The sequence below is a fragment of the Arvicanthis niloticus genome, chromosome 15 (assembly GCF_011762505.2).
Source record: "Arvicanthis niloticus isolate mArvNil1 chromosome 15, mArvNil1.pat.X, whole genome shotgun sequence".
Taxonomy (NCBI): Eukaryota; Metazoa; Chordata; class Mammalia; order Rodentia; family Muridae; genus Arvicanthis; species Arvicanthis niloticus.
Window position 1 is genome coordinate 46674661 of NC_047672.1, and position 12498 is coordinate 46687158.

The 12498-nt window shown below is 39.5% G+C and overlaps 1 protein-coding gene across 6 annotated transcripts in view; it reads right to left on the reverse strand.

Annotated features, from left to right (window-relative positions):
- The window catches only part of Foxp2 (forkhead box P2), a 511758-nt gene extending 499473 nt beyond the window's left edge, over positions 1-12285 (reverse strand). For 4 of the 6 annotated variants that reach the window (XM_076913682.1, XM_076913683.1, XM_076913678.1 and 1 more), the window contains exon 1: positions 11746-12283. The gene's annotated coding sequence lies outside the window, so the exon portion shown is untranslated. Of the gene's footprint in view, positions 1-11745 lie in introns of all 6 variants that reach the window. The other 2 variants (XM_076913685.1, XM_034519090.2) reach the window with 2 other exon arrangements.
- Positions 12286-12498: the final 213 nt, after the last annotated feature.

Sequence of the window (12498 nt, forward strand, 5' to 3'; positions counted from 1 at the left end):
TTTTATTGACAGAAATGCTTGGAATCCACTCCCTGAACCTACATGAGGTAATTTTGACAGAAGCAAATACAAGGGACAAGTCCCCACTCTGTCCCTGTCTGTAGCAATCTTGGTTCCCTAGGTTCTTTCTCATTTCACCTTAGCCCCCTCAAACTGACAATTTTTTTCTTAAAAGCTTCTCTGGGCATTCCCTTTGTATACATATCACCCATTCCCTTAGACAATTAGACACTTTCAGATAATTGTCCAAGCTACATTTCTATTAGGCTTGAAATGGGATTAGAGAATTAATTTAATTTTACTGTTTCAAAGATCTCTTTCTACTCTAGGATTGTTGTGTTCTTCTTACTAAAATTTCCATGAGTGTATACATGGTTGAAATAAAATACACCCATGACGGAGAGATAAATAAACAATTAAATATTGTAAAATAGTTGATAATGAGCCTCTTTCTTTTGGAAGAAATATTACATGAGTAGACCTCATCTATTTCAATCAAACAAAAGATGCCAAGGGCTGAAAAGGCATTAAAAAATAAACACCTATGGGAACAGGGAGATTTTTTTTTAAATGAGAATAAGAGGGAGAAACTGGTGATAGAGGTAGGGATAGAAAGGGCTTCAGCAAAACCCTAAGGTTAATTGTAGATATTGTTTGTTAAACCGGAAAGAGCCTTTTCTTCATAACCAAGAAAAAGGTACATATGGGTTAGACTGTGTGTGTGTGTGTGTGTGTGTGTGTGTGTGTGTGTGTGTGTGTGTATTAATCATGTACTTATGTTTAAAATTTGGCTTTGTTTAGCTGATGAAGTTTTTCTTTTCAGAACAGTTACATGGGTATTAAAGAGAATAGATGATGTGAAATCTAATGCCACTTAGGCTTGAGAAAGTGATTTACCTTTTACCTGCTTGTAGAATAGTCTGAGAAATATACATGCAGTGCTACCACAGCTTAATGTTATTGAACATTAAGCTGTCTGAAAGGGAAATAATAAAAGCATAAGCTGATTTTATTGCACCGATTTGTTCACTGTGAGTGTACCCAAGCAAGCACCTTGCCACGGCACATGTGTGTGTATGTGTATGTGTGTGTGTGTGTATGTGTGTGTGTGTGTGTGTGTGTGTGTGTGTGTGTGTGTATGTGTGTGAAAATCAGAGGACAGCTTCTACTGATGCATTCTCTCCTCTCTTCACTTTATTTTAGATGTATTTATTTAATGAACAGGAGTGTTTTGCTATATTAAGTGTATGTGAACCATGTGCATGTCTGTTGTCTGCTGAGGCAAGAGAGTATCAGATTCCCTGGGGCTGGAATTACAGACAGTTGTGAGCCACTACATGGATGATGGGTATCAAATTTAGGTCCTCTAGAAGGCAGTCAGTATTCAAATATTTAAGCAAAACAAAATCCAACAGTGTAGCTCCAAACCTGTTAGTGTTTGACATCTAGGACTCATGATCTTCTGGGTTCCCAAGTACCTAGGCAACTCCAGTTTTCTGGCTTTTCAACTGTCAACACACACACACACACACACACACACACACACACACACACACAAACACACACACACCCCTTGTCTGGTATGCTCAAATAATTATATTTCACATTTACTGCAGACCTTGGTAGTCATCCCAGTCCTGGAATCACCAAGAACCAAGGAATCTACACTGCAATTCACTGTACCTTCAAAGTGCCAAGTCTTATCTGCTACCTAAGCCCTCTATGAATTCAAAACCAGTACCACACAGGAGACTCTTAACCCTTGTCAAGTTCAACTTCCGGCTTTAGCTATAGCCTTGGACCCCTCTAGACCACAGTTACTATGTGTTAACACAGGGAGACAGTCTCCCCGGAAGATTTCACCTCAATGATGCTTATTAATTAATTAATTAATTAATACTTATTAATCAAAGTTGAGTATTTAGCAGTAGCTGACCAGTATCTATGTTCTCAGTGGAACACAAATTTCATTTTGTGTCCTTAATAGAAAATATGACTCAGACAGCCCCCCCCCAAAAGAGTCCTTGCTGCCTCTGAAACTTCACTAGCCAGATCTGCATTGTGTTCAGTTCTTTTGACATCCTTATCTTTCAGGCTACCACAAAACAGGCCTTTAAGCTCCAAGCATTCAAGGACTTTTCCAGCCCAACATTCCAAATGCTTATACTCAGGTCCACCAAGCTAACAGCCCATTTTCTGGCACCAACCTGTGTTTTTTGCTTGTTTTCTTTTGCTGTGATAAACACCATGGCAAAATGTAAGAGGAGAGGAAAAGGTTTATTTGGGTTACAGGTCACAGTCCATCAAGGAAAGCAGAACTTGGAGACAGGTACTGAAGGAAAGACTGTGGAAATGCTGCTTACTGGATTGCTCCTTCTAGTTCACGCAGATAATTTTCCCAGTCTGGACCCACATGTCCAGACATGGAACAGCCCACCATAAGCTTGGCCCTGCTACATCAGTTAGAAATAAAGAAAATGTCCTGTAGGTGTGTCCATGGATTAAATGTGGAAGCAATAACAAAATGAAGTCTCTTTCCAGGTATATTTAGGTTTGTATCAAAATATCGAAAATGAAACAGCACCGGGCAAGAAGTAAATGTGTTCTATATGGCCCTAAATAAATGATAGGAGAGGTCAGAAGACAACTTTTAGGTCTCTACCCTGTGAGTCTTAGGGACCAAACTCATGCCATCAGGCCTTGACAAAAACATCTTTAGCCCTGAGATATCTGAACAGCATGCCTACTTTTAAATTTTTTTTAAAGGCAAAGTTTATCAAAAACATTTCCAGCTATTTTTGTATCAGTACTATCAACAGCCAAATATGACTCAACAGAGGACCAGGGCAAAGTTGTGAGTAAACCCACGTAGAATGTGAGGTTTCCGACCTTCAGAGAAGAGAATGTTAGGCGGCTGTGGATGTTTCTTGGTCCTAGTGTGATAACCTCCACGTTCACCATGCCCTCCTTGTTTCAGAATTCTGGCTAAAGAAGATGAGGGTTCATTTTCTCTGGGAAAAGGAGTGATCTAAAGACACCTCATAGACACAACATCTTGGAAAAAAAGAGCCTTCCATTTTAATTCGATTGTTAGGTTTCCTGCTATACAGCAGGAGAAAAGCAACGGTGGCGATTTTTGTTGGCACTGTTTCTATTTTCCAATCCATCTCTTTCTTCTTTCATTCTTAAGTGTAGATTTATGTGGTAGTGAGTAGAGAACATTTTGTAGCTTCAGACTTGAATCCATATGTTCCCTAAGATGCTTTAGTGGGAAGTAATCTGAAAGCTAATCCAATTTCTTCTTTCTTTTTTTAATTTTGGAGGAAGTGTCATCTAAAAATCTCAGAACAATAATAGATACATCAAATAGAAATGCAGGTCTCTTGATGTTTAACATGGGGATCTCTATAGTAAGGCAAGCTGGATACTTTTTTTTTTTTTTTTTTTTTTTTTGGTTTTTCGAAACAGGGTTTCTCTGTGTAGCCCTGGCTGTCCTTGAACTCACTCTGTAGACCAAGCTGGCCTGGAACTCAGAAATCCACCTGCCTCTGCCTCCTAAGTGCTGGGATTAAAGGTGTGCACCACCACTGCCCCGCAAGCTGGCTATTTTTATTATCTGGCATAGCAATTAAACTGTTTTCAAAACTTTCAGCTCACTCTGATATGCAAAATAGTCATGAGAACATCCTTGAATGCAATGTTTCTTGGCTCCAATGAAGAGAATATATTGGCAAAGAGAATAATCAGAGAGAGCCACAGAAAGCACTGAGTACTAAAGGAGTTCTGCAGGGCTTTATAGCTGTAAGAAAGCATCTGTGTGGCACTACACGGATGGTTGTATCTCTCATTTATGTTTCAGTAGCCACAGGCAATTTCAACAAACCACGTGAGGTTTTAAGTTTGGAGACATGGACTTGTCATTAAAGTATAAATCTCCAATTTGCTCTGTTTAGGGTAGAAAGATGTGTGTATAGATTAACATATATACAGATATAGGCATGTATGTATGTATGTAGAGATAAATGGATGAACAGATAGAGGAATTTGTAAATGTATGATGTCTCCCACTATAAAGATGTAATTTTATATATAAAATAATCTTGATTTTTCAGATTTTTCTCTATACGTCAGCAATAAGTCCCAGAGACACCTGGATTACCCACACAATATTGACAATGTAACCATTATAAACAAGTGTACATATTCCTGATACTATTGTTAAGATATAAAGCAAAATATGCCAGTTTAACTTGTGTTTAAAAGATTTATGTGAAATACTCACCTATTGAGAGTTTGTTGTCTAAATCCACAAATATTCTCTCACAATTTTCAACAGTAAAATATATAATTGTTTCTAAAGAATAAAAATGAGGGAAAGAGAGGCAGGAGGGTTGCTATAAGTTCAAGGACAGCCTGGTCTATATAGCAGTTCCAGGCCAGCAAGGGCTAAATCTGGGGGTGCAGGAAACTAGTCATCATAAGTACCCACTTGAGACAAGAGCCATGATTTTGCCAATATAATAGTAAACAATTTTAATATGAAATGACATTCAAATATTATAGGATGAAAAATTGAGATTAAAAAATATTACAAGGGCAGTTAAAAGTAAATAAGGCTCTTGTGAATTACTTATTCTTATGTTTTTGGTTGTGAGCAACCCTTTAAGGGCTGAGCCATCTCTCCAGGCTGAACTACTCATTGTTAATACTGGCTTGTGGAGTTTCTGGTCAATGCAAAGCACTATTCTAAGCAGAGTTAAAGAACAGAGAAAAACTCCATGTCTATAGAATATGCATTATACTGGGTGTCTGTCATCATGAAATATAAATCACGCTGGAGGTATATTATCAAGGAAAATATACCACAATGGATGTACATCTTGATGAAGAAAACTGTACTGGATGTATATCATAATAGAAAATACACCACACTGGATTTATATCAGCATTGGATATACATCATGTTAGATTTTTATCACAGTAGAAAATGCAACACACTGGATGCATATCATCAAATACATGCCACACTGAATAGATATCATCATGTAAATCACACCACACTAGATATATTTTATATGAATATGCAGTTCACTCATTATCATCCTGGATGTATACTATCATGGAAAATACAATACACTAAAGTTATATCATCATTGAGTGTACATTATAGTGGAGGAATTTTTATAAATTCTAGTAGATTATGGTGAAATGGATAAAACTAATATGGAGCAAAGTTAATAAATTGTAGTCAGTGGGCATGTGCACTTTACAAAGAACAGTCAGAATGTTCTATAGTAGAAATACGTTAGAGCAAGGATCTGAAGTTGGCAGAGGCACCCTAGTGCACAGCATTCCAAATGGAGAATACAAAGAAACACACCTAGGTGGGAAGTAGCCCATTCTTGTTTTGAACAGTATTAAGAACCCCATAGCACACTGTAATAGGAAAAACAGCAGGACCTTATGTGAGGTCTTTGTCTTTTATTCCTAGAGGCTAAGAGGCCTAAGGAATGTTAGAAGATGAATACAAGAGTAACTTAACAGGGCTTAATGTTAAAGAAGTACTGCCCATATACAGAATGGCGTGATGTGTAGAGATCAAAAACTAGTGGCTGTAAAAGTTAAGGGTTCATTTGACCATTTCCAAGGCTGTGGGTTAGCACACATGTATAGTGAAGACCCAGTTAACTGACATTTCACTAAACTAAAGTCAGGCTCCAAGTGGTGGTGGTGTAGGAAAGAATTTAAAGGTTAACACAGGCATACAGACAAAAACAAAACATTGCTTAAAGTAAATGAAGACTAGTTTTTATAGATGTTATGGCTAATTTTTAAATACAATTTTTAATAAGTTATATGGAGAGTGTACTGTGAGTTTCTCCTATCAGGAAAAGAGAAATTTTATGCTCTTTCTACATGAGCCCCCCCCCATTCACCTGTTCCATTCTTTCTGAATTATATGTTAAGAAGCAAGTTTACTTTGTCCATAAGATTTAGAAAAAAAGTTACAAATTGATTGCTGTCATGGGGAATAAATGCTAAAATGGTATAGTGGCTTTCATAGAAAATATCATCCAGTAAACACAGACGTTGAGATCAAAAAGAAAAAAGAAAATCATAAATGAATACCAGGGGGGAAAGATACCTGTAAGTTCTCTCTACATGGATCCCTTGTTTGTGGAATTCAAAGTTCTTTAACCTGTTTTTCAAAAAAAGATGACATCATAATGGTTTAACCTTTTAGACATACCAGAAAAATCTTTAAAAGCAACTGTTACAAACTTAAATAAATTTTAAGACAACAGTATCTTCCACAGGTATATTTTAAGTCCTCCAAGACAGAAATTGAAGAAAATTGAGGAACATTAATAAACTAAAAATGCTGAGAGCTTTAAAACCCCTTGGGAATTCATTTGCTTCACAGCGATGTGCTTTCTCAACATTAAATCTTATTCGCTCTTGCTAATGAAAATAATTTGCCAGAGCAGAAAGGGATGAAGATGTCAGTTCCAAGTGACACATCTATCAATATAAAGGGGAAAGGATGGTGTGGATCTCCTTGGTGAATCACAGGAAGAAGAGAGCCGAGCAGAACTGATTAGAAAGTTGAATTCAGGAATGCATACTTCACAAATCATGGGAATCAAAAGGTTAACCAGGGCCAGCATAGGTGGCTGATGAGAAAAATCCTTTCAAAAGAAAATTGTAGATGGATTTATACAAACTGAAATAAAATGTAGACTTCCAGTTGTAGGTGGTCAGTTGGGACAGTGAACAAATCCACACCAAGTAAAAGAGAACAAAGTTCAATACTCCAAAATGAAATGAAAGGGTAAATCGCTGGCTGTAAGTCACTTCTCTATAACATAGTTTCAAAAATGGAACCAGGATTATGCCAGGGTTTTCTGTTTCAGAAGAACAGACAACATAGCCATTGACTTCTAGGCCCATATCAGTGTGCGTGAGCAAAAATGCCAAACCACTTCATCTACAAAATAAGACATTTTGCTAAAATTATTTAAGCCAATAAAGAGTAAAACTGTTCTCTATTGTAGAAACAATAAACTACCAAAAATATTTGCTTTTAAAATATAGCTTTAATAAACACAACTAAGGAAATCGGATCACCCAAAGCATGGCTGTTTTTGTTCGTTTTATTATTATTAATACTATTATTATTAGTGAAGTCACCTCAGCATATCAAAAATTTCCCTAGCACCTCTCTTTTTACTCCCAGTTTCTTAGTCATACTATTTCTTTACATATCACAATAGTTAGTTTTGTGTTTCTTTTGTCTGAAAAATCTTGGGTAGAAGATGAATGAAGATATGGAGCACATGAAAGAAGTATATATACAAATAAATCAGAGGTAACAAACAGGGAAATACGCAAGTGACAATAACCATCTATTTTTATCAAACAACACTAGATACGAGAGAAGAACACTCGACAATATGGGTATTGATAGACTTCAGCAATAATGAATTTTCATTTAGTCAATGCTAGGGTGTATAAGAGAACAAAGCAGATTTTTAGACAGCACTCCCAGTAATGCTTAATTAAGATGGAAGATAAAACAAACAAAAGTGGTCCTGGGACCCACTTTGAAGTTCTGATAAACAGAGCAGCTCAAAGTTCAGAACAAAACCATAAGAAAGCAGTCAAAGAGGACTTGATAAACCTCACATAGAAATCTATAGATATCAGACAAAACTTCAAAAATAAATTATTTTCCTTGATAAAGATTTTAGACATGACATACCTTTAGTCTAAGTATGTCCAAGAGATAAACAGATGGACCTAAAAATGTTTTATTTCTTCTAAAGGGGAGAGTTGAACACAGCCTGTAGAATCTGAATCAGCTTTAAATTGTCTGTGAACCTTGAACACTGGAATATGTTTCTTTTAAGTTCTAACCGTGTGAGTTTTTACAGAAGCCCTTAGAATACAAATAGTAATTTTTCAGGCTTGGATATTTTCAAGCTATAGGAACCTTATAAATGAGAAACCACATGAGGTTGCTTCAAATTCCTACACCAGTATTATAATTTCATTGACTTTCATTTGGGACACTACTTGGAACATTTTGGTGCCCATATAGACAAGTACAATTAATTTTCACGAAGACCATAAAATAGTTTAAGGGTGTCAGAATATTAGCGACTGGAAAGTACCATTACAGTGTCTAAATTAAACATTTTTTAAAAAAAATTTTTACTTTTATTATTACTAATTAATCTGCCAAGGGAACTTACCCATAATCTCAGTCTTAAAATCACAGTTTCTTCTTTAGAGTCAGGGACCTTTCTTTGATACCATTTAGAAAAGTAGAAATTGCATGTCTATCTACTTTAATTAGCTTTCTGTAAATATAACTAATAGCCAGTTCCACATGAGATTATCAACACTGGAAGGGACAAATGTGCTGAACAGAGCTAACTGTAACTTCTGTGTAATTAATTTCTGTATCCTTCTCATTGTGTCTTGCACTCAAAATACCTGGTTTGGCTAAGTTCATTACTTTGTGATATTCTCTACGAATGTGAATCTAACCAGTTGGTTATTTTTACATGTTTAAATATGCCCTTTTTATTATTTTTACATGTTTAAATATGCTAAAGATAAAACCCGATCGATAACCATGCATGAAGACTTGTTTTGTGTGTTTGAAACGTAAAGAGAATATATAACTTCTTGTTATCAAATTATATGTGCATATATCAATGCTTGTCTGTTCACCGCTTTCCTTTCTTCACATGACAGTTATGATGAGTTCTTTCATATTTAACGTTCCTAGAAAATTACAAAGTTTTTTTTTCTAAGTAAATTACTGCACTGTCCTCAGTGCAAAGAAAGGAAACTCCAGTGCTGGTTTCTCTAATACATCCAGTTCCCAAATAAGTTAAGGGTCCTTTCACAAAAAGATTCGGTAACAATACTCAAAAACATAAGGCTGTGTTGAAACACTGATAAATTGTGTATAGTTATTATATTCATGCACAATTTCCTCTTAATTACTTGATTTGTTGTACTAGACAATGGGTGCTAATGGTCATGTTTTAACCTTCTAAGTTTAAAATACATCTGTTGTTTTCATATTTAAGCTGAATGTCAAAAATCATTCCTCAATGAATTCTACTTTTGGATAGCTGAAAGTGAACTTCAGGTCTATCTTTTTCTCCTGTGTGTTCTCAGCCACTAACCCAGAGATACCATCGGGTTTCTCTTCTCTTTAAAAGCCAGCAACTTGATTACAGCTAAGCTTTCTTTCACTTAAATTTAGGTCATGATCAGGCCCAGGATTTTCTTAAGAAAGTGCCGAGCTGAACAAACTTCTGAACATGATGCATTGAAGGAATAGAGGGACGGAATGTGGAATGCAAGGAAGGAAGGAAAGAGGGAAGAGAAGTAAAACTCTAATGCAGACATAAAATATTATAGCCCCCATGATCCCAGTGCGTATAACTATATGCACTCTATTAATGGAGATACAAATAAATCAAAATTGTAAATTGTGTTTCACAGCATTAAACAAACACTACATTTAAAAATTCCAGCACACTGAGAATATCCTTGGTCATAACTCATAGTGACAGAAAAGATAAACAGGCCTCTTCACAACATAAAACATTGCCCGAGGTATGTCACACTGCAGACTTTGGGATGAAGCTATCTGAAAGCCCATCTCCCCTTCAGTTACTATCTCAAATACAGGCACTCCTTCTTTCTCTGTCTTCTCTCCACTGCTGCCTAGCCAAACTTTTGGGAGCTAGGACACCATGCAAAGATGTGCCTTCCAGGCAAACAAGTTTTCCAAAGTAAATCTCTGCAAATACTTCCAGATGGAAAATGTCCAGTTCTGCTACTTGACACCAGGGAATCACCTCCTCCCTTTGGACTTTACCTGCAGCAAAGTGAACTCTCCTTCCATGTTCCTGGTGGGTATGTTGGGGGTATTTTTTAAGTGTTTCTTGAATAGATGACTGCAAAGATGCACACCACACAGACTTTCACACACTTGATTCCTCTCCTGAACCCCTGAGGAGAACTCACCCGGGGTTACTTCATGTACCTCACATCCCAATGCCTGTCCACCTGGAAGCAAGTAGCATTCTGAAAATGAACCTTAAGATCAAGGAACTGAGTGGATTTCAACATGTGGTTGGAGAAGAGGTGGGGGAGGGATATGAGCCTTGCAGATAGCAGCTGTCCACTTAGTGGTTTAAATCTGTTGGTTAAAGAGCTGAATAAACAAATACACAGATGGGTCTAGTTCCTTGTGGGGGATTCCCAATTGTAAGGAGCCTCCTAAATCCTGGCCACTTCAGCCTCTGGACTCAACTCTGTACAAAATGCAAATGCAAAATGACTTCACTTTCAAAGGACAGAAACCTCCACACATCTGTGTCTTGAAAGTTTCTTCTAATAATGAAAGCATGACCCTTTCCTCTCCAGGTCTTGGGCAACTTACCTATGAGTTTCTAGGGTCTGGAGTTAGGTCAACTTTTCCTCCTGTCTGGGGCCCTCCTTAAGATGGAGATTCAGGGCACTTCTGGCCTGAGGGGAGGGAGAGGTGCACCTACAGTGCCAGTGATCACCTGGGGGGGGGGGGGTCTGGCCAGCACCTACAGTCACAAGTGCCTCTCATTAAGCATGAAGTGGAGGCTGGAGTTGTTCCCTCTCTCCCAGCACTGATGCCATCCACCCAGGACTCACGGCTTAAGAAAGAAAAGAAAAGAAAAGAAAAGAAAAGAAAAGAAAAGAAAAGAAAAGAAAAGAAAAGAAAAGAAAAGAAAAGAAAAGAAAAGAAAGGGAGAGAAAAAGAAAAGAAAGGCAAAGGAGAAACCCTTTTCCACAAAGGTGTCTGCGCCCCTCCCACCCGCCCTCCCCCAGGGGCAGCAAGATTCGACACCCACACACAGAGCAAGGAGCACTTCCCAAACTGGAATAAAAGTAAAATCAGGACAGATCCCAAGGGAAGTGGGCCATGCTGGCTCGCAGACTAGTGGAAGAACGCGATCAGGAATGGCCCGAGAGAAATGCATGGTTATCTCAGGAGTCACTAGGGGCCAGGAGTTTCTTAGCTAGAGAGAAAAGAAGCGTCCCCTTGATGCTTCTCTGGTTCCTGGATAAGTACTTCTGAGATGAACGCAGAAGTGCCTAACTAAGACCCAAGAAAGGTGCACTTGCCCGCTTGAGTAAACAAAGGTCAGCAGTCTGATCAATAAAGTGTGCGCTTCTAACCACCACACGTTTTTACTGCTGTTTCTCTTCCCTAGGGGGAGTGGGAAGGAAGAGGGGAAGACAACAAACATTTTTTTTATAAGAGTAAACAAACACATCTGGTGTTTCGACACATCTCTTCCTCCAGCCTCTCTGGATGAGAAAACATTCTACATATTCAAAACTAAAATAAATAAATAAATAAATAAATCATCAGAGAGCCCCCTCCCCCAGAGAAATCTCGTTTTTCTGCACACTTCTTTCCCCCATCACAAAGCAAAATGCAAAGAAACAACAAGTGGCGACATTGGGTCCCTAACGCAAAGGCGACTCCGACCCCAGGTCGAAATCTGACACATGTCACCGTGGCCCCGCAGCGCGGAGCAGCAGGCGCTGGGGAGAAACTTTGCTCCGCGACCGGAGCAGCATGGAGCAAAGTCGCAGTCTGGCCGCGCGTGGCTGTGGTTGGGACAGGGTGGGGTGCGGAGTGCAGAGTGTCTGAGTGAGGGTGAAGAAACTTACCGCGTTCAGGGACCCCGAGGGCAGCGTCCCAGGAGGTGGCACCCGCTGTGCGCCCAGGCAGAAGCCCCCGAACAACACACCCACGCTCGAGTCCTAGAAGCCGGGGCCGCGAGTTCGGGGACACCAAGGGAGGGGTGAGCCGAGGAAGCTGCGGCGGGAAGACGCGGCCGCGGCATAAATGCCCTGGGCGGGCGCTGACGGATGAACTGCGGGTGGCGCCGGGCTCCGGCCGGGGACGAAGCTGCGGCCGGGGAGCTGCACGCGCCGGCGTGTCTCGCGCTTTCTCGGAGGCTCGCGCTGTCTCGCGCTGGCAGCTCCCCCCCAACCCGGATCTCTGTATGTATGTGTGTGTGTGTGTGTGCGTGTCTGTGCGTGTGTGTGTGTATGTGTGTGTGCGCGCGCGCGTGTATGTGTGTGCGTATGTATGTGTGTGTGCTTGCACCGGCGGGCGCGCGCACCAGGTCGCGCGCGCGAGTTGTTACCAATGCAAACTACACACACACACAGACACACACACACACACACTGCGAGTTGAGTCGCTTCTCCTATGAGAGGCGGGCTGGGGGAAGGGACCTCTTGGAAGACTCTTAAGTACAGTTGGGCACTTGTTTTGTCTTACTTTGCTAAGTTGGGGTTGTTGTTGGGGTTGTTGTTGTTGATTTTTTTAAGCGGTTCGAACTCCACCAATCTCTTCCTGCCCACCCTCACTTCCCCCCCAACCCACAAATTTCTTCCAGGGATGGGAGAAATCGC